Source organism: Erinaceus europaeus, chromosome 7 (genome assembly GCF_950295315.1).
Source record: "Erinaceus europaeus chromosome 7, mEriEur2.1, whole genome shotgun sequence".
NCBI lineage: Eukaryota > Metazoa > Chordata > Mammalia > Eulipotyphla > Erinaceidae > Erinaceus > Erinaceus europaeus.
The window spans coordinates 95,346,569-95,367,515 of NC_080168.1; the positions used below are offsets into that span (position 1 = coordinate 95,346,569).

Genomic DNA, 20,947 nt, shown 5'->3' on the forward strand with positions numbered 1-20,947 from the left:
CACATATATACATATATACACATATATGCATATACATACATGTGTATACATATATGTATGTATACATATATATGTATGTATAAATCATAAGCATTACATCATAAACATGAATCTATATTCATGCACATTAAATCATAAACAGTAATATATAAATCATAAACATAAAAGTAGTGCAAACAAAAATCTATTCAAAATAAGAAATCACAATGAATTATAACAAACAATCCAAATGACAAAGTCCAGGGAAAAAAGTATCATGATGTTTACACTAATTAATTCTCCAACACAATTCTATACTACCTTTTCCTATATAGTATGCCCATATCTGTTTACTACCTCCTCATGCGATGATGTGATAATGTTTAGTAATACACTTTCTGTCTTTTTTTTTTAGTAATACACTTTCTATTGTGAGAATAGATTTTTCAGTCTTTCCCCTTAAATGGAAAATCAATTTTCTTTGTTATTAATATTAAACTTTTTTTCAGCTGCACAACTTTTTATTTGGTGAAAATCATGTGGTTTTGGTTTTTTTGTCTTTTGTTTTTTGCTTTTTTTTTTCTGTCACCAGGGTTAGCTGGGGTTTGGTGTTGGCACTTTCTTCTTCTAGCGTTTGCCCTTCTTCCGTAGCCAGTCAACAGGGTCAGGTTGAAAGCTGTCAGGAGCTGCTTGTTGCTGGCTTTGAAAGTGACTGGGATCCATGTGGATTCAGTCGGCTAGGAAGGATCGTCAGTTTCCCCAATGAATGGGTACTCATGGGATGCACCACGGGAAGGTCGATCCAACGCATCCAGGTGTTGGCACTATGAATCTGCCACTACCAGTGGCCATTTTTTTCTTTTCTTTTTTATTGGGTATGACAGAGAGAAAGTGAGAGGGGAAAGGGAGAGAGTGTGGAAGAGAGTAAAAAAGATACCTACAGATCTACTTCATATCTCCCCCGTAGGTGGGGATCAAGCCCCTAGTCCTTGCACACAGTAATGTATGTGTGCTCAACTGGGCCCACCACCACCTGGCCCAATCATGTGCGTGTTTAAGATTACTATCAAGGGTGCTAAAGCCTCTGTTAGGATTGTTTTGGGAGGAGTTGTTTGTTTATTTTTTCATATGGGTTGAAAGCCTTGGGACAATGTACCACAGACTAGCTTCTGTCTGCACACATTTCCAGATCAATCCCTTTCCATACCATCTTCCTCTTCTGGCTTGAGGTGTGGCAGGACAAGTCCCCAGTGAGAGACCTGTACCATGATAAGCCATCAGCATCGTATGATAGGAATATTCTAAAAATCATGACTATGACAGCACATTGAGCAATAATATATTTGCTATGGTGTAAAATCAATAGTTTCATGGCTTTTGTCTGACTGGTGGCCTAAGTATTGCAAGACAGGATAGCTGGACACTTATGAGTCAGAAACTGACCGTGTCTTCCCCCCGGGACAGTGTTACAGGCTTGGAATTCAAACAGCAACCCACCCTGACAGAAAGCTTTGATAAAAAAAGAAAGAAAGGAAGGAAGGAAGGAAGGAAGGAAGGAAGGAAGGAAGGAAGGAAGGAAGGAAGGAAGGAAGGAAGAAAGGAAAAAGCCCTAACTCCAAACCGAGTAATCAATTAAAGAATGTGGTCCTAGAAAATAGCATGCATTCTAGAAGATTATATATAATCTTTCTAATACTGACTCTTCCCAGCAACTAGCTGACAGTCAAACTTCTCCTTCAACTTGCCCACTCTGCCTCACTTGACAAAACTCTAATAAACTTATTTCCCCCCTTTAACCTTTCTGGTGAAATGTTCTCACTGCCCCACCCTAGCTAGCACTCACCATGACTGCCCAAACTACATCAATATTCATGCAAGAAAAAGACTACACACCTGGAGCAAGGTGGTGGCACTCCTGGTTAAGTGCACACGTTACACTGCGCAAGGACCCTGGTTCAAGTCCCTGGTCACCACCTGCAGGGGGAAAGCTTTGTGAGTGGTGAAGCAGTGTTGCAGGTATCTCTCTATCCCCCCTTTCCTTCTTGATTTCTGGCTGTCTCTATCCAATAGATAAGTAAACATAATACAAAAATAAATAAATAAAACGGGAAATATTTTTAAAAAGAGAGAGATTGCAAATCCATCTCTATAGTTTTCCCAAACTCAAAAGAGATGAATCCTGAAATCAAGTCCCCCTTATCTGGGTACCCAAAGTGCCCACAGCCATTCCAAAGCCATCTGTCTAGACAAGAACTGAGAAGACAATTGTAGTAAAAGGAAAGTAGCTCTGCATTTTAAACAATTGGGGGTCGGGCAGTGGCACACCTGGTTAAGTGCACATGTTACCATATAGAAGGTCTCAGGTTTAAGCCCCCAGTCCCCACCTGCAGGGGGAAAGCTTTATCAGTGGTAAAGCAGTGCTACAGATATGTGTGTGTGTGTGTGTCTTTTCTCTAATCCCCTTCCCTCTCAATTTTTCTCTGTTCTATCAAATAAAGTAAATAAAAAGTTAAAAAAAATTGCGGTCAACATACTTTGCTCTTGCAAAACATTTATTTGTAAGAGCATACCGGAATGTTGACAGCTAAGGTCTCTCCAAGGACTTGGAAAGAAGTCATGCCAGTGAAAGGCTCTGATATTTAAGCTTCATCAGCTTCATTTTAAATCCACCTCTGTCAGTGAGGAAATTTCTTAGGAGAGGGCATAGAATCCACACTTAATTGATGCTGAATAAATTATTGTTAATCAATAAAATATTTCAGGGCTGGGAGATAGCATAATGATTATGCAAAAAGACTCTCATGCCTGAGGTACCAAAATTCTCTTATTTAACCTCCAGAGCTGAGCAGTGCTCTGGTAAAAAAACAAAACAAGGGGAGTCAGGCAGTAGTACAGCGGGTTAAGCACACGTGGCCCAAGGTGCAAGGACTGGCTTAAGGATCCCGGTTCCAGCCTCTGGCTCCCCACCTATATGGAAGTCGCTTTACAAGTGGTGAAGCAGGTCTGCAGGTGTCTGTCTTTCTCTCCCCTTCTCTGTCTTCCCCATCTCTCTCCATTTCTCTCTGTCCTATCCAACAACAATGATATCAATAACAACAACAATAAAAAACAAGGGCAACAAAAGGGAAAATAAATAAATATTAAAATATATTTAAAAAACCAAAAACAAAGTGTTTTTAAATTATTGTTAATCAAAAATTGATAGTAAATTCACTGAGTTCTTTTTTGGTGTGTGTATGTGTGTGTGTGTTTTTTGTATAGTTCCATCAATCAATTGATCAGTCTAGCCATCTAATGGTCCATCCATCTCGTGAGGAAGAGATCAGAGCATCATGCTGGTGTTACACACATAGAATCAAGCCTAGAACTTCATGCATACAAACCCTACAGTCTCCCTGCCCACTGAGCCATTTTCTGGGATGCCCTGCGGATTCCTAAAGGCAGGGATTCTTGGCTCTGTTGTGAGATTCACGTCAAAGTACAGAAGAACTGGAGTATAGCACTACCCTGGGAAGGACTCTTTTAAAATAGAATTGATGATGTTTGGTCACCCAAGCACATGGATGATGAATGGTAACTGTCTGTGTTTGTACAATGTTGAGTTGAAGATTTCAAATCAGGGCTTTGTTTGGTTATGATTTGCAGCTTCTCTTCCCTTGTTGGCCCTGGATCTTGGGCTAAGGGAGTGTCTTATCGGCCAGGTGTTCTTGATTAAGAGGTTCCCAGCCTTGTAATTACTTGTTTACCTATCTTCCCTTACAAAAACAAAACAAACAAACAAAAAAAAAAAAACACCCAAGAACAAGAGCCCTGTCTTATTTATGTGGCTAGCACATTGCCAAGCACACAGAGGCATTTGAGTCATGTTGTGAGATGAATACTTAATTAACCATCCAGGAATGCATGAAAGGAAGAAACCCATTCCATCAGCTTTGTTATTTCATCTCAAATTCCTCAAGGACAGGTAAGTTAAAGATTTCCTTCAGCTTGGTCAGTAAGGCAATGTCTGACCCTGAACAGCTTAAGAATATTTCTGGATTTCAGGTCATTGGCGGAAAGCTAACTTACACAAACAATTTTTACTGCTGCGTAGAAAGCATTCAAAAAATAAAGGAGAAATAGTGCAAGATATGTAGCTTTTGTTCTGTTTACTCTGTGCTGAAGTACAGAACAGATCCCCTTTCTTAATTTAGAGGACAAGAGAGCTGCTTGTCTGGAATCACTGTCCCTTTGTCAATAGATTTAAAAAAAAAAAAAAAAAAGGTCCTTGTGTTTGCAAAGATTTCACATGATGTGCTAAAAAAAATTTTTTTTTGAGGCATGCAGAGATTTCCATAGCAAGTGTACTCACCACATTTCCCAAACCACTTGATTACAGAGACTTTAGAGGCATAAACCTCAGTCGTGTGCAGTGCCAACAGAGAGGCTATTGGATGCCTGGGTGTTTTTGGTTTTCCCCTTTTTTTCTTTTCCCCAGAACACTGCACAACTCTTACTTTAGGTAGAAGTGGGGATTGAACCTGGGACTTTGAAGCCTCAAGTATGAAAGTCGTTTTACATAACTAATAGGCTATCTACCCCCCCACACACACACACACACACACTGCTTTTCCGCTTTCCTTTCTAGTTTTCAAAGAGATCCAAAAAACAACAAAAGCAATGAAAAGAAGACCCCCACAAATTATCTTTTAATTACAATTAAAAATGTGAAGCTTACTTCCAAGAATCTAATGCTCTCTGGCATTAAATTAATAGCTTAAAAAATCTATTTTTCTGTATTTAAACTATCTATGGTACTTAATAAAAGCTCTGAATTAAGATTAAAACCCAACTTAACTCCAAAAATTTCAGCAGAGTTGGATAATCTAAATATTTTTATTTTTAAAATTCTTTAAAAAAAGATTTCTGACACTAGCAAATGAAAGTTAACTTTGAATATTTGGAAGAGTTATATTTATCAAATATCCATGTTTGTAAGAGAAGAGGAGCCTTAGTATTAGTAACAAAGGTATAAAAGGGGCAAGTAAATGGAATTTTATTAAGTAAAACCTGATCCACATTTAAGAAATATTAATTCACAGTAGCATCAATTGCTAGGGAAGTTTTAAATGATGCTGAGTGGTCACTTCAGCAGCACATAGACCAAAATTGAAACTGTACACAAGTTAGCATGGTCCCTGTATAAGGATGACATGTAAATTAACAAAACATTCATTATTTTATTTATTCTTTTTTTTTTTTTTGCCTCCACTGGGCTTCAGTGCCTGCACTAAGAATCCACTGCTCCTGGAGGCCATTTTTCCCATTTTGTTGCCCTTGTTGTTATTGTTATTGCTGTTGTTGTTGTTGTTGGATAGGACAAAGAGAAATCAAGAGAGGAGAGGAAGACAGAGATGGGGAGAGAAAGATAGACACGCTTGTGAAGTTAGTTTAATTCCACTGTGGTCTGAGAAGATGCTTGGGATGATTTCAATGCTCTTGAATTTGCTGCTGCTGTCTTTGTGGCCTAACATATGGTCTATCCTTGAGAATGACCCAAGTGGACTTGAGTGAAATGTGTATTCCAGTTTCTTGGGATGAATGACTCTGAAAATGTCCAATAGTTCTAGTTTATCTATCTCCTCATTTAGCTCCCTCATGTCTTTATTGATTTTCAGCTTGGATGATCTGTCAAGTTGAGAGAGTGGGGTATTGAAGTCCCCTACTATGATTGTGTTACTGTTAATATATTGCTGTAGCTCTTTCAGTAGATGTTTGATGTATTTAGATGGCTTCTCATTGGGTGCATAGATGTTAATAATTGTTAAATCTTCTTGATTGACTGATCCTCTGAGGATTAAGTAGTGTCCATCCCTATCTTTTTTTAATGTTATTTATTTTAAAGTCTATCGTGTCAGATATGAGCAATAAATGTTCCTGCCCTTTATTGTGAGCTGTTGGCTTGTATGATAGTTTTCCATCCTTTCACTTTGAGTCTGTGTTTTTCTTGTTGAGTTAGGTGGGTTTTCTGTATACAGCATATTGTTGGGTTGTATTTTCTGATCCATCTTCCTACTCTGTGCCTTTTAATAGGTGAATTCAGGTCATTGATATTTATTGATATCGAAGATTGAAGATATTTGAAAGCTATTCTTGTAGAGTTTTAGTGTTCTGCTATATAGCCTATTTATGGTGGTCTGTTTATAGGAGGAGACCTTTCAGAACTTCTTTCAGGGCAGGCTTGGTGATAGTTGATTCTTTCAACTGTTGCTTGTCTGAGATGGTTTTTATGCCTCCATCTAGTCTGAATGACAGTCTAGAAGGATACAGTAGTCTTGGTTGAGCACTCGATAGATATCTTGCCATTCTCTTCTGACCTGTAGTGTTTTTGTGGAGAAGTCTGCTGCTAATCTTATGGGTTTTCCTCTGTAGGTGACCCTTTGTTTTTCTCTTGCAGCCTTCAGAATTCTTTATCCTTATTCCTTTCCATTCTAAATATAATGTGTCTTTAAGTCTGGGTTAATTCTGTTTGGGACTCTCTGCACTTCTTGAAACTGTATGTCTTTGATGTTGTCTAGACTAGAGAAGCTCTCAGCTATTATGGCCTGAAGAATGCTTTTTTCCTCTCCCTCTCTTTCTTCCTCAGGTAAGCCAATAATGTGTATATTATTTCTTTTGAAGTCATCCCATAGGTCTCTGTTGCTGTTTTCAGTATCTCTTAATCTCTTTTTGAGATCTCTTACTTCTTTTTTAGTTGTCTCTAATTCATCCTCGTCTTGCTAATTCTGTCTTCAGCTTCATTTATTCTATTCTCTCTCCTCTCTACTGTTTTCTGGAGTTCATCTATTTTGTTATCCTTTTCTGATACTGTTTTAGCTTGTTCAGCTAGTTGTGTCCTTAGCTCAGCTATTTCAGCTTTCAGCTCTTTAATAACCTTGAGATAATTAGTGTTTCCTTCCAGGGTCTCATTGGTTGTTTCTGCATTTCTGATTACAATTTTTTAAAATTCTTTACTCACTCCAGTGATTATTTCCTTAACTAGTGTCTGGTTGTTGACCTCATTATTTGTGGTTCAACCTTTGGGGGGCTTTTAGCTGGCCTCTTGTCCTGGTTCATTTCTCCAATATTTTTTCTTGTTGGTTTAGCCATCTTATATAGTATGTTATGAGGTCCCTCTCTCAGTACTTTTCAAATTACTGATCACTCTTGCCTGGATTGACTTGTGTCTAAGTAAGGTAATTAAAGGGTTCACAGTTGTAGAAATTTTTAAAATTTTTATTTATTTATTTATTTATTTATTTTTTAAATATTTATTTATTTATTCCTTTTTGTTGCCCCTTGTTGTCTTTATTGTAGTTATTGATGTTGTCATTGTTGGATAGGACAGAGAGAAATGGAGAGAGGAGGGGAAGACAGAGAGGGGGGAGAGAAAGATAGACACCTGCAGACCAGCTTCACCGCCTGTGAAGCGACTCCCCTGCAGGTGGGGAGCCAGGGGCTCAAACCAGGATCCTTATGCCGCCCTTGTGCTTTGCACCACCTGTGCTTAACCCGCTGAGCTACAGTATTTATTTATTTTTTACCAGAGCACTGCTCAGCTCTGGCTTATGGTGGTACAGGGGATTGAACCTGGGACCTTGGAGCCGCAGGCATGAGAGTCTGTTTGCATAACCATTATGCTATCTACCTCTGCCCACACAGTTGTGGAAACTGACAGTTGTTTCAATAGTATTTTAATCCCTGGGTTGGAGCTCAGTGCTTAAAAGCCTCTTTTGTTCTTTTTCTTCCCTGTACACTATGGGAGTCTGAGGGCTTTTAAACTGTAAGTATGCTTCTTAGCTTAATCACTGACTACTGAGCAAGAGATAAAGCAGGGTGGGGCAGATATAATCCAGTGGTTATTCAAAGAGACTCTCACAGCCCCACTGCTAGGCCACCAAGGTACAGATCTTCTCCTGAGTTTCCTGGTTAGTTCTCTGTCCCCTGGTGTCAGCACAACCCCCCCCCCCCCCAGATTCTGAGGACAGTAGCAATGGAGACTCACAGTTGCATTTGGTGAGTCTTAGGGGAGTCCTCTTCCCCCTTCAGCCATCTTTTTATTGGTGAAACAGACTGGAAGTGGTGTCTCAACTGGTAAATTGCCAGCCTGTTACCAGCCACTTAATCTCTCCCTAGGCTCCTCTCCGTCTATGAGCCACAAGTGTTTGCACTCACCAGTGATTTGGTGGATTCCTGAAGTTGTTCTAGCCCTGTCTTGTTGTGGTCCCAGGTGGTGTGCTTTGGTATTCCTAGATGACCCAGGAGAGGAGAACTATTTTTGTTGTTATTGATGTCATAGTTGTTGGATAGGACGGGGAGAAATGAAGAGAGGAGGGGAAGACAGAGTGGTGGAGAGAAAGATAGACACCTGCAGACCTGCTTCGCTGCTTGTGATGCAGCCTCCCTGCAGGTGGGGAGCCGGGGACTCGAACCAGGATCCTAACGCCGGTCCTTTCACTTTATGCTATGTGCGCTTATCCTGCTGCGCTACCTCCTGACCCCCCTTACTTGATCTCTTTAAGCTTCACTTTTCCTGTGTGAAATTGAATGATCATCTTTTAATTATTTTAATACTTTTATTTATTTATTACTGGATAGAGACAGAGAGAAATTGAGAGGGGAGGGAGAGATAAAGAAGGAAAGAAACACAGAGACACCTGCAGCCCTGCTTCACTACTCATGAAGCTTGCCCCCTGCAGGTGAGGACCAGGGGCTTGAACCTGAGTCCTTGTGCACTGTAATGTTTGCACTTAACCAGGGGTGCCACAGCCTGGCCCCATCTTTTAATTTTTCTATAAAAGTTGAATTGCTCAGAAGAGAAAACACAAGTAGAACGTGAACTGGAATTGGTGTATTGCACCAAAGTAAGTCTCTGGGTTGGTTAGGGGGTGGAATATAGGTCCAAAAAGGATGATAGAGGACCTAGTGTGGTTGTACTGTTATATGGGAAACTGGGAAATATTATGCATGTACAAACTACTGTATTTACTGTCGAATGTAAAACATTAGTTTCCCAATAAAGAATTTTTTTAAAAAGTTGAATTACATAAAGCTTAAAGCTAAATATAATTTTCAGCATAGTAAATCCTTATTAAGTTAACATTTCATATTTGTGCTATTGAAATCTTTTGCTAACACTCAACTATTTCTCTACACACTGCCCTGTTGTGTATGTGAATAATCAAACACCAGCCACATTATTGGGCTTTGTTATAATAAATCAGCTGTCATCAGCCATTAACACCTTAGTGTGAACTGTTCTTTGAGCTAGCAAGCATATGAATAAGACTAGTGGGTAGGCAGGTGGACTGCAGGAATCAGGGAAGGTAAAAACATACAAGACTGTCTCTGGGACATAGGTGTCACCATGTTGGATGAGCCTAAAGAGTGAGCTCATTCCCAGGTCATGCCATCCTGCACGGGCCAGCAGCTAACTTTCTCAAAGGGCCATGTTCTCAAAGGTCCTCTTCTGCAGCAGAGAGTAGCCTTCAAGCCTTTGGGCTCTGCTGCCAGTTTAAAATTCAGCTATTTAACCTTGGACAAGGTACACTGTTTATACATGTTTGCCCCCATTAAAATGTCACTTTCCCAAGGGTGGGGACTGTTCTTTAGTTCCTGGAGATAGAAGACAACCTAATGTAATTAGGTTCTCAAAACTAAGTGAATGAAGGATTTCACCTCTCTGGCCTAATTTCTCATTTGTAAAATAAGAATAACAAGAGCACTCAAATTAGATATTGTATATACAGGTGGCAATCAGCATCAACAGTCTGGAACGGGGCTTACCTATTCAAGGGTCCATATGTTCTTCCTGTTCAGGGGGGAAAGGGTTTCAGAATATGCAGCTGCTGCCCCCCCCAAAAAAAGAAAAAAGGTGGGGGGAGTGGAGCAGTGAGGAGAAAGCCAGTGCAGGCGGGTGGTTGTTTAACTATGTTTACTTGGAAATGTATTCTGCTCTTCCAAGAAGGTAGTTTGATCATGCAGATGTCCTCATATATTTTTTAAGTTATTTATTTATTAATGAGGAAGAGGTAGGTGGAGAACTAGAGCATCAATCTGGTACATGCATTACTGGGGATTGAACTGAGGACATTTTATGTTTTAGAGTTTAATGCTTTATCCACTGTACCACCTCCCAAGCCACAACTCCCTTTATTTTTATTTTCACTAGCCAGTCACTTATATCTAATGAATAGAGAAATATTTCAAATAAAATGTGACTAAGGAAGGAAGAAGGAATGAGGGCAAGGATTTTCTGGTTAGATCTCACAGTGCTCATTCTCATTTGATACACACCACTTGGTTAAGAAAATGTGTGTTGGCTTCAGTATGCTCAGTTACAAATATGTGTATAAACACTGGTATAAACACCTAAAGGTGTCTGATTTTTTTTGGTTGAAAAAAAAAACAAAATAAAGTAAGAAAATATTTTTGCACAAGCAAAACTAATTATTGACACCAATGAGTAAACATAAAATGTAGGAAGGTTTGGGCTGGGTGGTGGCATAACTGGTTAACTGCATGTTACCATAACTTCACGCCCCTATCCCCCTCCTGTAGGGGAAAGCTTCACACGGCAGTAAAGCAGTACTGTGGGCACCTCTCAGTCTCTCCCTCTCTATTGCCTTTCTTTCTCAATTTTTTTCTGTCCCACCAAAATAAATTAGTAAATAAAGTTTAAAAGAAGAAATGGGAAAACCTATATGAAACCTATATGAAAACTTAGCATGAAAAGACAAAATTCGGCTGAAAACGGTGAAGTCACCATTTTTTTATGTTTTCAGCCGATCTTGGATGGACCTTGAAAAAATCATGTTGAGTGAAATAAGTCAGAAACAGAAGGATGAATATGGGATGATCCCACTCTCAGGCCGAAGTTGAAAAACAAGATTAGAAAAGAAAACACAAGTTGAACCTGAAATGGAATTGGAGTATTACACCAAAGTAAAAGACTCTGGGGTGGGTGGGTGGGTGGGGAGAATACAGGTCCATGAAAAATGATGAATGAAATAGTGGGGGTTGTATTGTTAAATGGGAATCTGGGGAATGTTATGCATGTAAAAAAAAAAAAAAAAAGAAGAAGTAGAAACGCAAAGCAGAAATTGACTGAGTTTAGAGTATGGCACCAAAGTAAGAAAGCAGAAGTACACTAGAGTTTGCAGTGAGTACCCTCCCTAACACTTCCTCTCCACTTTTCCAAGCTTTGGGTCCATGATTGCTCAACAATTTGTTTGGCTTTGTATGTTAACTCTCTTTTCAGTCACCAGGTTCCAGGTGTCATCAGGATGCCGGCCAGACTTCCCTGGATTGAAGACCCCACCAATATGTCCTGGAGCTCAGCTTCCCCAGAGACCCACCCTACTAGGGAAAGAGAGAGGCAGACTGGGAGTATGGACCGACCAGTCAACGCCCATGTTCAGCGGGGAAGCAATTACAGAAGCCAGACCTTCTACCTTCTGCAACCCACAATGACCCTGGGTCCATGCTCCCAGAGGGATAGAGAATGGGAAAGCTATCGGGGGAGGGGGTGGGATATGGAGATTGGGCGGTGGGAATTGTGTGGAGTTGTACCCCTCCTACCCTATGGTTTTGTTAATTAATCCTTTCTTAAATAAAAAATTTAAAAAATTAAAAAAAAAAAAAGCACACATGTTACAATTCGCAAGGACCCACGTTAAAAAAAAAAAAAAAGAAAAGACAAAATTCTAAAAACAAGATTTGCTTATGAGCAAGAGCGAGAGAACCAGAAGATTAATCTAGCACATGTGTGCTGGGGATCAAATTCAAGACCTCATGTTTTTAAATTCAGTGTTCTAGCCACTGCAGTACCTTCCAGGTCACAGAAAAGACAATCTCTACTTCTGGATGAGAAAAAAAATATATTGGGGGGGGAGGGTAAGGCATTACTCCCATATTCATGTATACATTTTTAAAAAGTATTATCTCTATTTACTTATTGGATAGAGACAGTCAGAAATCGAGAAGGAAGAGGATGGCAGAGAGAGACAGAGAAACACCTGCAACACTGCTTCACCACTCAGACCAGGGTTCAAACCCGGGTCCTTGCGCATTGTAACATGTGCGCTCAACCAGGTGCGCCACCACCTGGCCCCCACTTATAAATTTTTAGTAAGAATTTTTTATTTAGAATTTTTGCTAGGATGTAGATTTATTTGGTGTGACTAAGGAGGAGCAGCTGTGAGGCTCTCAGGAGTGCAGGACCACCATTTGTCCAGGGGGACACAGTTCGTGAAGCCCACAACCACCTGGGAGGAGCCATGTCTTCAAATTCATCCCTATTAAATTTGATGAAATATCACTTCTTAGAAAAGTGGATTTTCTGGCAGCCAAGGAACTTGACCTTGGCCCTGTACAGGGTCTCAGTCACATGCTCTTTGTGCTGTAGTTTGGTATAAATGAGCATGATGATCTGGTCCATGTAGACTCTGGTTACTGAGCCCTAGGACACCCCAAAACCAAGCTCCACTGAGCTCCAAGGGCATCCGCATACCTGACTGGAGCCCAAGACTGGAGACAAGTGGTCAGGAATGAAATGAATAGTGGGAACAGGTAGGCAATAGGCTGCAGAAACTACCCAGGAGGCTGTAGTTACCAACCATTGCCCAAGCGCACAAAGAGGAGAGCTTAATTTATCATTTAATATGTAAATTTCTATAGCATCCTTCTTGAACTTATTTAAAATATTTTTTTTATATTTTTATATTTTATTTATTTGTTTTTTTTAATGAGAGAGAAAGACCTGAGCACTCCTCATCTCTAGCTTATGGTGGTACTGGGGATTGAACCTGGAATCTTAGAGCCTTAGGCATGGCAGTCTTTTACATAAACATTATACTATCTCCTCATCCCTAAATATAATTTTCAAGCATCAACTTTCAAGGCTAAACTTGAAATAGCCAATACAATTTAGGAAATAAATTAATATGGTTAAAAGGTTGTCCTATCAATTATTTGGAAAGATATAATGGTATAATGTTTACATTTTAACATAGATGACTGATAGTTTTAATCACCTAAATTATCTCCTGACTTAGTAAAGCTCAAACTTCAGCTTGAAGAATATTCATTTATAGATATCAAAAATGAGCAATCAGGTTAAATATATGACAGTATAGCCATAATACAGAAGATATGTTGCTATTAAAAATATATGGTAGGACTATAATTATCGGCCTAGAATAGGATGGATGAGATATTGATAATTTAAAAACTGTGGCCCAGAAGATGGCACAGAGGGAAGACCACTGGACTTTAATCATGGGGTCCCAAGTTCAATCCCTGGCACTGTGTATATCAGAGTGCTGCTCTGACCTCTCTCCCTTTCCCCCTCTTGCTCTAATTCTCTTGTGGAAGAAATAAAATATATATATTTTTAAATGTAGCAGGTGTCCTGAGAGGTTATGCAGTGGCTAGATCATTAGACTTGGAAGCATGGGTCCTAAATCGAGTTTGAAATATCAGCGTCATGCTTGTCGGAATGGCTGATTCCCGTTCTCTATCTCTGTGTGTGTGTGTGTGTGCGCGCGTGCGTGATTAAATAAATAAATATTTTAAATAAAGTATCATAAAGAACAAAAAGCATGTATGGTTATATATGCAGAGAAGGGAAAACAGAACGACAGATGTGTAACAGTATGTTCACAAAGGTTACTGCCCATTTTCTCTAGCTTAAACTTTATTTCCAGTTTTTCCACTATTATAAATAATACTGACTACTAACTGTATAGAACGACATTTTCCAAAGTTCAGAAGAGGCCTTTAGAGTAACTTCTTTGGAGTGCAATTATAATGGACACTTTCACATTCACACCATAAAAATACTTTCTCAAAAAGTTGCAACAAGGGCTGGGGAGATAACTCAGCAGTGGAGCACAGGACTCACAGGACTCACAGGGTGGTGGGAATTGTGTGGAGTTGTACCCCTCCTACCCTATGGTTTTGTTAATTAATCCTTTCTTAAATAAAAAAATAAAAAATAAATTAAAAAAATAATAAAAAAAAGAATGATAGCAATTTTTACTCCTACCAGCTGTGTAGGAATGACCACTTTCTGTACCTTTGCTCACATTCTGATCTCATTTTTTATTTAAAAAAAAACAGACATTTATATATTTTAATATTTTCTATTTTAATAAGTTAAAATGTGTTTGCTGTTGTCTGAATTTATTTTTTTTCAAATTTTCAATGAGGCTAAACATTTTTCCACATGTCAGTTATTCTATTGCCTCTTTTGTTATATACATGTTATCCGCCTGCCCGTTTCCTTTGGAATAATAATAACTATTAACACCATGATGATGACAACTATTACACACTTTTTTTCACTTCTAGAAAAGGCACTAAGTTAAAACTCATATCAAAACTCACTCTAAAATCTTCTCCCACCTACAGTCTTACTATATCATAAAATGACAAAAAAAATGCACACTATCAAAGTCATTAATGTCCAACAAACTAGTCATCTTCACTGCCAAACGGTATTTTTCACCTGTGCTTAACGTGATGGCTTTCACATTTCCTTTTTACTCCACATGCAATGTGCCTCTCCAAAGCAATTTTAACTAATTATAAATTCCGTTTACACAGCACAAAATTCTGTATGAACAACAGCAAAAGAAAAAGTAAATAAAGTGGCTTAGATTAAAAATAACATTGTGTCCAACAGAGCTGAAAAATAAAATGAGTTTACTGAACCGGAACTAACTGTTGGTCTATTTTCAGCAGTGAATAGCACTGTCACAAAATTTTCAGTATAGTGCCATAGGGGAAAAAAGTCATTATTTTATTTTCATGAGTTGTATAATTGATTAGACATAAACAATTTGGCATTTTTCAAAGTATGAGTGGGTTATGAAATTAATTCAGAAGGTCAGATAGACTTTTAAATGAAACAGAATGGAAGAAAAGACCAAGACCCCAAAGGCTGGGTGGTGGTGCACCTGGCTGAGCGTACATCTTACAATTTGCAAGGACCTAGGTTCAAGCCACCAGTCTCCCCTCCTGCAGGGTAAAAGCTTTGCAAGTGGTGAAGCAGTGTTGCAGGTGTCTCTCTGTCTCTCTCCCTCTCTATCACCACCTTCCCTCTTGATTTCTGGCTATCTCTATCCAGTAAATAAAGATAATATAAATAAATAATAACAAGACCCCATATGTAATAAAGATAGATTCTAATTTATATGTTATACTAGGTCATTGTATTCCCACTCTAGGTTGTGATGTAATAGGTTTAAAAGTATACAACTCTTATAATACAGTGTTCTTTACATTTAAAGGGGAAGGGTGGCACATAATATGCAAGGACCAGGGTTCAAGCCCCCTGGTTCCCATCTTCAGGCGGAAAGCTTCTCAAGTAGTGAAGCAGTGTTGCAGGTGTTACTCTGTCTCCCTCTTCCCTCTCAATTTCTGCCTGTCTCTATCAAACAAATAAGTACATAAATCTTGATTAATTCTATTCAAAGGGGCCGCGTAGTAGCACACCTGGCTGAGCACACACATTAACCATGTGCAAGGATCTGGGTTCAAGCCCCCAGTCCCCATCTGCATGGGGGAAGTTTCATGTATAGTGAAGCAATGCTGCATGTGTCTCTCTCTCTCCTCTTTATTCCCTTCCCCTCTCAATTTTCTGTCCTAAAAATTAAAAAATATATTTCTAATTATATCACAATTACTCTCCATTAACAATAGTCATTAAGAACCTAAAGTTACTTTCAGATTTATTTTATTCAATGGGCATCCTACCTAAAGATATATATATATATATATGCTGGGAAATTGTGCAGATGCAGTCACACATCTGCCATGTTGTCCCCTCAGGCTATTGCTAGTTCCCGGAGAGTTGGGATATTCTCAGAAAGCCTGTTCTGCCATGTTGTGGCCTCAGGGCACTGTCTATTCCCCGCAATAGTTGCAGTGCTATGGTTACTCCTCCCCCTTCCCATTCTCACGAGAGTTATTATCCTACCCTGGAGTGCTATGGTTACTCCTTCCCCTTCCCATTCTTGAGAGAGCTACTCCCATAAAAGCCCTTCTTCTACAAATAAGGAGAGTTTGACTTCTTCTCTTCCAATCTGTATGCCTTTAATTCCTTGCTCCTGCCTGATTGCTATGGCAAGAACTTCCAACACTATGTTGAATAGTAATGGTGATAGTGGGCAGCCCTGTCTAGTACCTGATCTGAGGGGAAATGCTTCCAGTTTTTCACCATTGAGTATGATGTTGGCTGTAGGTTTGCTATATAGAGACTCCACTATCTTCAGGAATTTTCCATCTATTCCCATTTTTTGTAGTGTTTTGATCATAAAGGGATGTTGTATTTTGTCAAAGGCTTTCTCTGCATCTATTGATATGACCATGTGGTTTTTGGTCTTGCTTTTGTTGATGTGGTGGATCACATTGATTGATTTACGTATATTAAACCAACCTTGCATGCCTGGGATAAACCCCACTTGGTCATGATGAACAATCTTTTTGATATACTGCTGTATCCGGTTGGCTAGAATTTTGTTCAATATTTTCGCATCTATCCACGTCACCGTTTGCCTGTGCAAGTACTTGCAACAGCCCAAGGGGTGTGCCCACTGCCTGGCTATACCCTCTGCACGGGGTCCCCAGAAACAAGTGAGGCTGGGCTGCAGGGGTGGCCTTACACAGCCAGCGCTTTACGGAGAGACTGTAGGGTCAAAAGATTTGCGTTAAGCTTTGCGAAAAGCCACAGCTGTGGCATTTCCAGATGTGATGTTTCCTGCAGCGTTTGTAACACAGGGAAAAGACCCCTGAGACATCCTCTGGCATGGGGTTGAGGTTGGCGGGCAGTCCTGTGTGCTCCAGGCAAACTGGTTGTGCATTAGGGGGTGGCAACACCATCCTCCCCGCCCCCGCCCACAGTGGTCTAGATGACCAAGTTCATGACCTTGGCCCTGCTCAGCTCCCCAAGGGCACCATCCCTGGCAGTACAGTACTCAAAGAAGGGTGGGTATTTCACCATAAGGTGAGGTGGCAGACTGCAAGGGGTCACCCAGTATACCAGGCAGGATGGTCACTCTAGGCTTGCTGTCCATACACCAGCCACTTCGCCAAGGCCCTGGAGCTGAACCTTCATTCACCTCACAGCAGTTCCTCTTCCTCCTCTAACGCACCACCATCTCACTAGGGTGTTGTTAATATTTCGGCGGGCTCTGGCTGGGTTGGCTTCACGTTGGTGAACAGAGACGCGGAGACAATGGCTGGGCAGGGAAGCTGTATTTCTTTATTCAGGAACAACGATTCATAAACTAAGACAAACTAATCACCAAACAGAACTCCGTTGTCTCTTTGCGGCGGCACAAGCACTCTTTCTCTTACTCTGGAACTCAGGAACCCTCTCTCCGAGTTCCTTGGGGCGGGGCCAAGCGGGCCCATGAAATTAACAGGACTGATCCAATTCTCTTGGCGGGGGAGGGCTAGAACAAACCAATGTAAAGCATATGACACTAGGGCATCAACTCCTCTCAGTAAAGGTAATGGTGAAGTTTTTAATGTGACTTTTATTGTATCTAATTATCGTGTTACTGTTGTTGTTTAATTTGTCTGCCTGGTTTTAAGGTTTCATATCAAAAAATAATCGTCAGTAGTTGGGGAAATTGCATAAATGTTATGCAAAAAGGCTTTCATGCGGGGGTTGGGCAGTAGCACAGCAAGTTAGGCATGTATGACACAAAGTGCAAGGACCAGAGAAAGGTTGCTGGTTCGAGCCCCCAGCTCCCCAACTACAGTGAAGCAGGTCTGCAAGTGTCTGTCTATCTTTCTCTCCCCTCTCTGTCTTTGCCTCCTCTCCCGATTTCTCTCTGTCCTATCCAACAACAACAGCAAAGGCAATAAAATGGGAAAAATGACCTCCAGGAGCAGTGGATTTGTAGTGCAGGCACCAAGTCCCAGCAATAAGCCTGGAAGCAAATAAATAAATAAATAAATGAAATAATAAAAAAAAAGCTTTCACGCCTAAGGCACTGAAATCCCAACAATTCAATCCTCAACACTACCAGTACTGAGCAGTGTCCTGGTAAAAGTAAATAAATAAAAATAAATCATCAGTTTATAAATTGACAGGTAAAATGTGAAATTTGGGGGTTCAGAAGTGGATTTTTTCAGTTGTCATTACACTTCATGAGAAAAATTCCTTCAGTACTCATCATGTTAACTATTCATAGTGACTCCTGGAATATATCAATGAATATCAGAAAACCTCTGTATATAAAGAAGTCATACAAATATATATATATATATATATATATATATATATATATATATATATATATAATAAAAAAAACCAAGCTATCCAATAAAGTGAGAAAAAGATCTGAATAGATGTTTCTCTAAAATAAACATGCAGATACCCAACAGAGAAGTGAAAAACTGTTCAACATCATTTAATATTAGGCAAATTCAATCAAAAACACAGTGAGCTTTCATGACACACCTTCAAGAATATCCTATATTGGAAAGATGGGCAGGACAGGTGGTGGGGCACCCTTTTGAGCACATATGTTACCATGCTCAAGGAACCAGGCTCAAGCCCCTGGAGGGGAGGAAGCTTTACAAGTGGTGAAGCAGGTCTGCAAGTGTCTCTCTTTCTCTCACCCTCTCATCATCCCTTCCTGCTTGATTTCTCTCTGTCCCTATTCAATAAATAAATAAATGAGAAATAAGTACTGGTGAAGATGTGGAGAAAAAGAAATTAGGAAGGATTTTTGGTAGGAGTATAAATTAATTCAGCCTTTATGAAAAAAACAGTTTGGAGATTCCTTAAAAATATAAAAAATAGAGGGGTTGGGTGGTGGCACACATAGTATGAAGTCTAAGGACCCCCGCAAGGATCCCAGTTGGAGCACCCACTCCCCACCTGAAGGGGTCACTTCATAAGTGCTGAAGCAGGTCTGCAGGTGTCTTTCTCTCCCCCTTTTTTTAAATTTTTTATTTTTATTTATTTTCCATTTTGTTGCCCTTGTTTTGTTTTTTATTGTTGTTGTGGTTATTATTGTTGTTGTTATTGATGTCATCATTGTTGGATAGGACAGAAAGAAATGGAGAAAGGAGGGGAAGATAGAGAGGGGGAGAGAAAAACAACTGCAGACCCGCTTCACAGCTGTGAAGCGACTACCCTGCAGGTGGGGAGCCGGGGGCTCAAACCGGGATCCTTACCCCGGTCCTTGAACCTGCGTAAGGATCTCTTAAGGATCCCAGTTTGAGCCCCCAGCTCCCCACCTTCAGGGGTGTCACTTCACAAGCAGTTAAGCAGGTCTGTAGGTATCTCTTTCTCTACCTCTCTCTGTCTTCCCCTCCTCTCTCCATTTCTCTCTGTTCTATTCAACAACAATGACATCAATAACAACAACAATAATAACTACAACAATAAAACAACAAGGGCAACAAAAGGGAATAAATAAATATTTAAAAATTAAATATATATATTTACAGAGGAAAGTTAAAGAACATTTATATACCTGATCCCATAATTAAATTATATCTATAATGATTCTGTAGCTTGCAATGATAAAGTTAAGCTTCTCTCTATTCACTAAGAAGGGCAGAGTATTTCCATAATATTCAAAAGTCCAATTTATAGTCAAGAGGCTGTTGATTCATAACCTGGAAACTGACTATACTATAGAACTGTATTCTGGGGCAGGAAAATAGCTTACTTGGTAGATCACATTTCTTGTCATACTCTGGGACCACATGGAACTGTCAAGGCATGGAGAAAGTTCTGGTGATGTGACACCTCTCCCTTTTTATACCTGAAATAAAAATGAACAAGTAGGGCTTGGGGAGACAGCATAATAGTTATGCAAAAGACTCTCATGCCTGAGGCTCCAAAGTCCCAGGTTCAATCCCTCACACCACCATAAACCAGAGCTGAGCAGTGCTTTGGGGGGGGGGGGCGCAGAGATGGGAGATGGGAAGGGGGAGTGGGAGGAGGAGATTTGTGAATGAGCCAGCAAAATAATTCACTACTTAACCATGTGAACAACATGTGTTGATCCAAGTCCCTAACACATTGAAGGGAGCTTTGGTGCTGTGGTTTCTTTCTCTCTGTGTATCTCATTCTTTCTACATGAAGGGGAAAAAAAAAATTAGGCCAGAGTGGCAAAGCCTGGGAAATGACAAAATAATGAAGCCAAGAATATTTTTGATCAAAAAGGATGAGATAGAGAGAGAGGGAAGCAGAGGAACTGACTGTAAGGTCAGGAGCTCTACGACACACCATGTTCAGGATGTTTATGAAAAGTTCATGGATTTCCTCAGTCCTACCACATGTATATAAAGGTTCCAGCTGAGTTTACATGAACTCAATGAGCTTCATTTCTTCATGAAGTCATATTGACAAAAAGAATGGTCTTCAAGATCAAGTTCTTTTCGGGTAAAGCTTCCATTAATTTGTCTGGTTTCACACTAACATGTACAAATAAACTGCAAAGATAAGGTCATTATGATTTGAAACTACTAATGTGAAACCATTCAGGTAGATGATGAATTCTTTCTAATACAATAGCAGTAATTTACCTAATAATGACTTAACTGACTTTTTTTTTTTTTTTTTTTTTTTTACAAATATGCTGTTGGCAGCAGTGGACAAAGTGTGCTGAGTAAAATTCCTTTTGGGGAGAACTGCTGTACTTGTTTTATAGGAGTATCTAGAGAAAGTCTTTCAAGAGTATAAAACAATAGACTAGCTACCAAAGTTTGTGTTAATAGATGAATAGATAAGTAAAATATGAATGTTGTACAGTACTGTTCAGCTTTAAAAAGGGAGGAAATTCTAATACATGATATTGTCATGAATAAGTCTGAAGAACATTGTGATAAGTTAAATAAATCAGCAACAAAAATATAAGTACTATACAATTCCATTTGTATAAGGTCACTAGAGTAATCAAGTTGATTGAGACTGAAA

At 39.6% G+C, this 20,947-nt stretch overlaps 1 non-coding gene across 1 annotated transcript; it reads left to right on the forward strand.

Moving 5' to 3' along the window:
* Nucleotides 1-5,097: 5,097 nt before the first annotated feature.
* On the forward strand, nucleotides 5,098-5,201 carry LOC132539639 (U6 spliceosomal RNA). The gene has a single exon (XR_009550974.1). It is a non-coding gene; the product is annotated as a U6 spliceosomal RNA (small nuclear RNA).
* The last annotated feature ends 15,746 nt before the right edge of the window (nucleotides 5,202-20,947 follow it).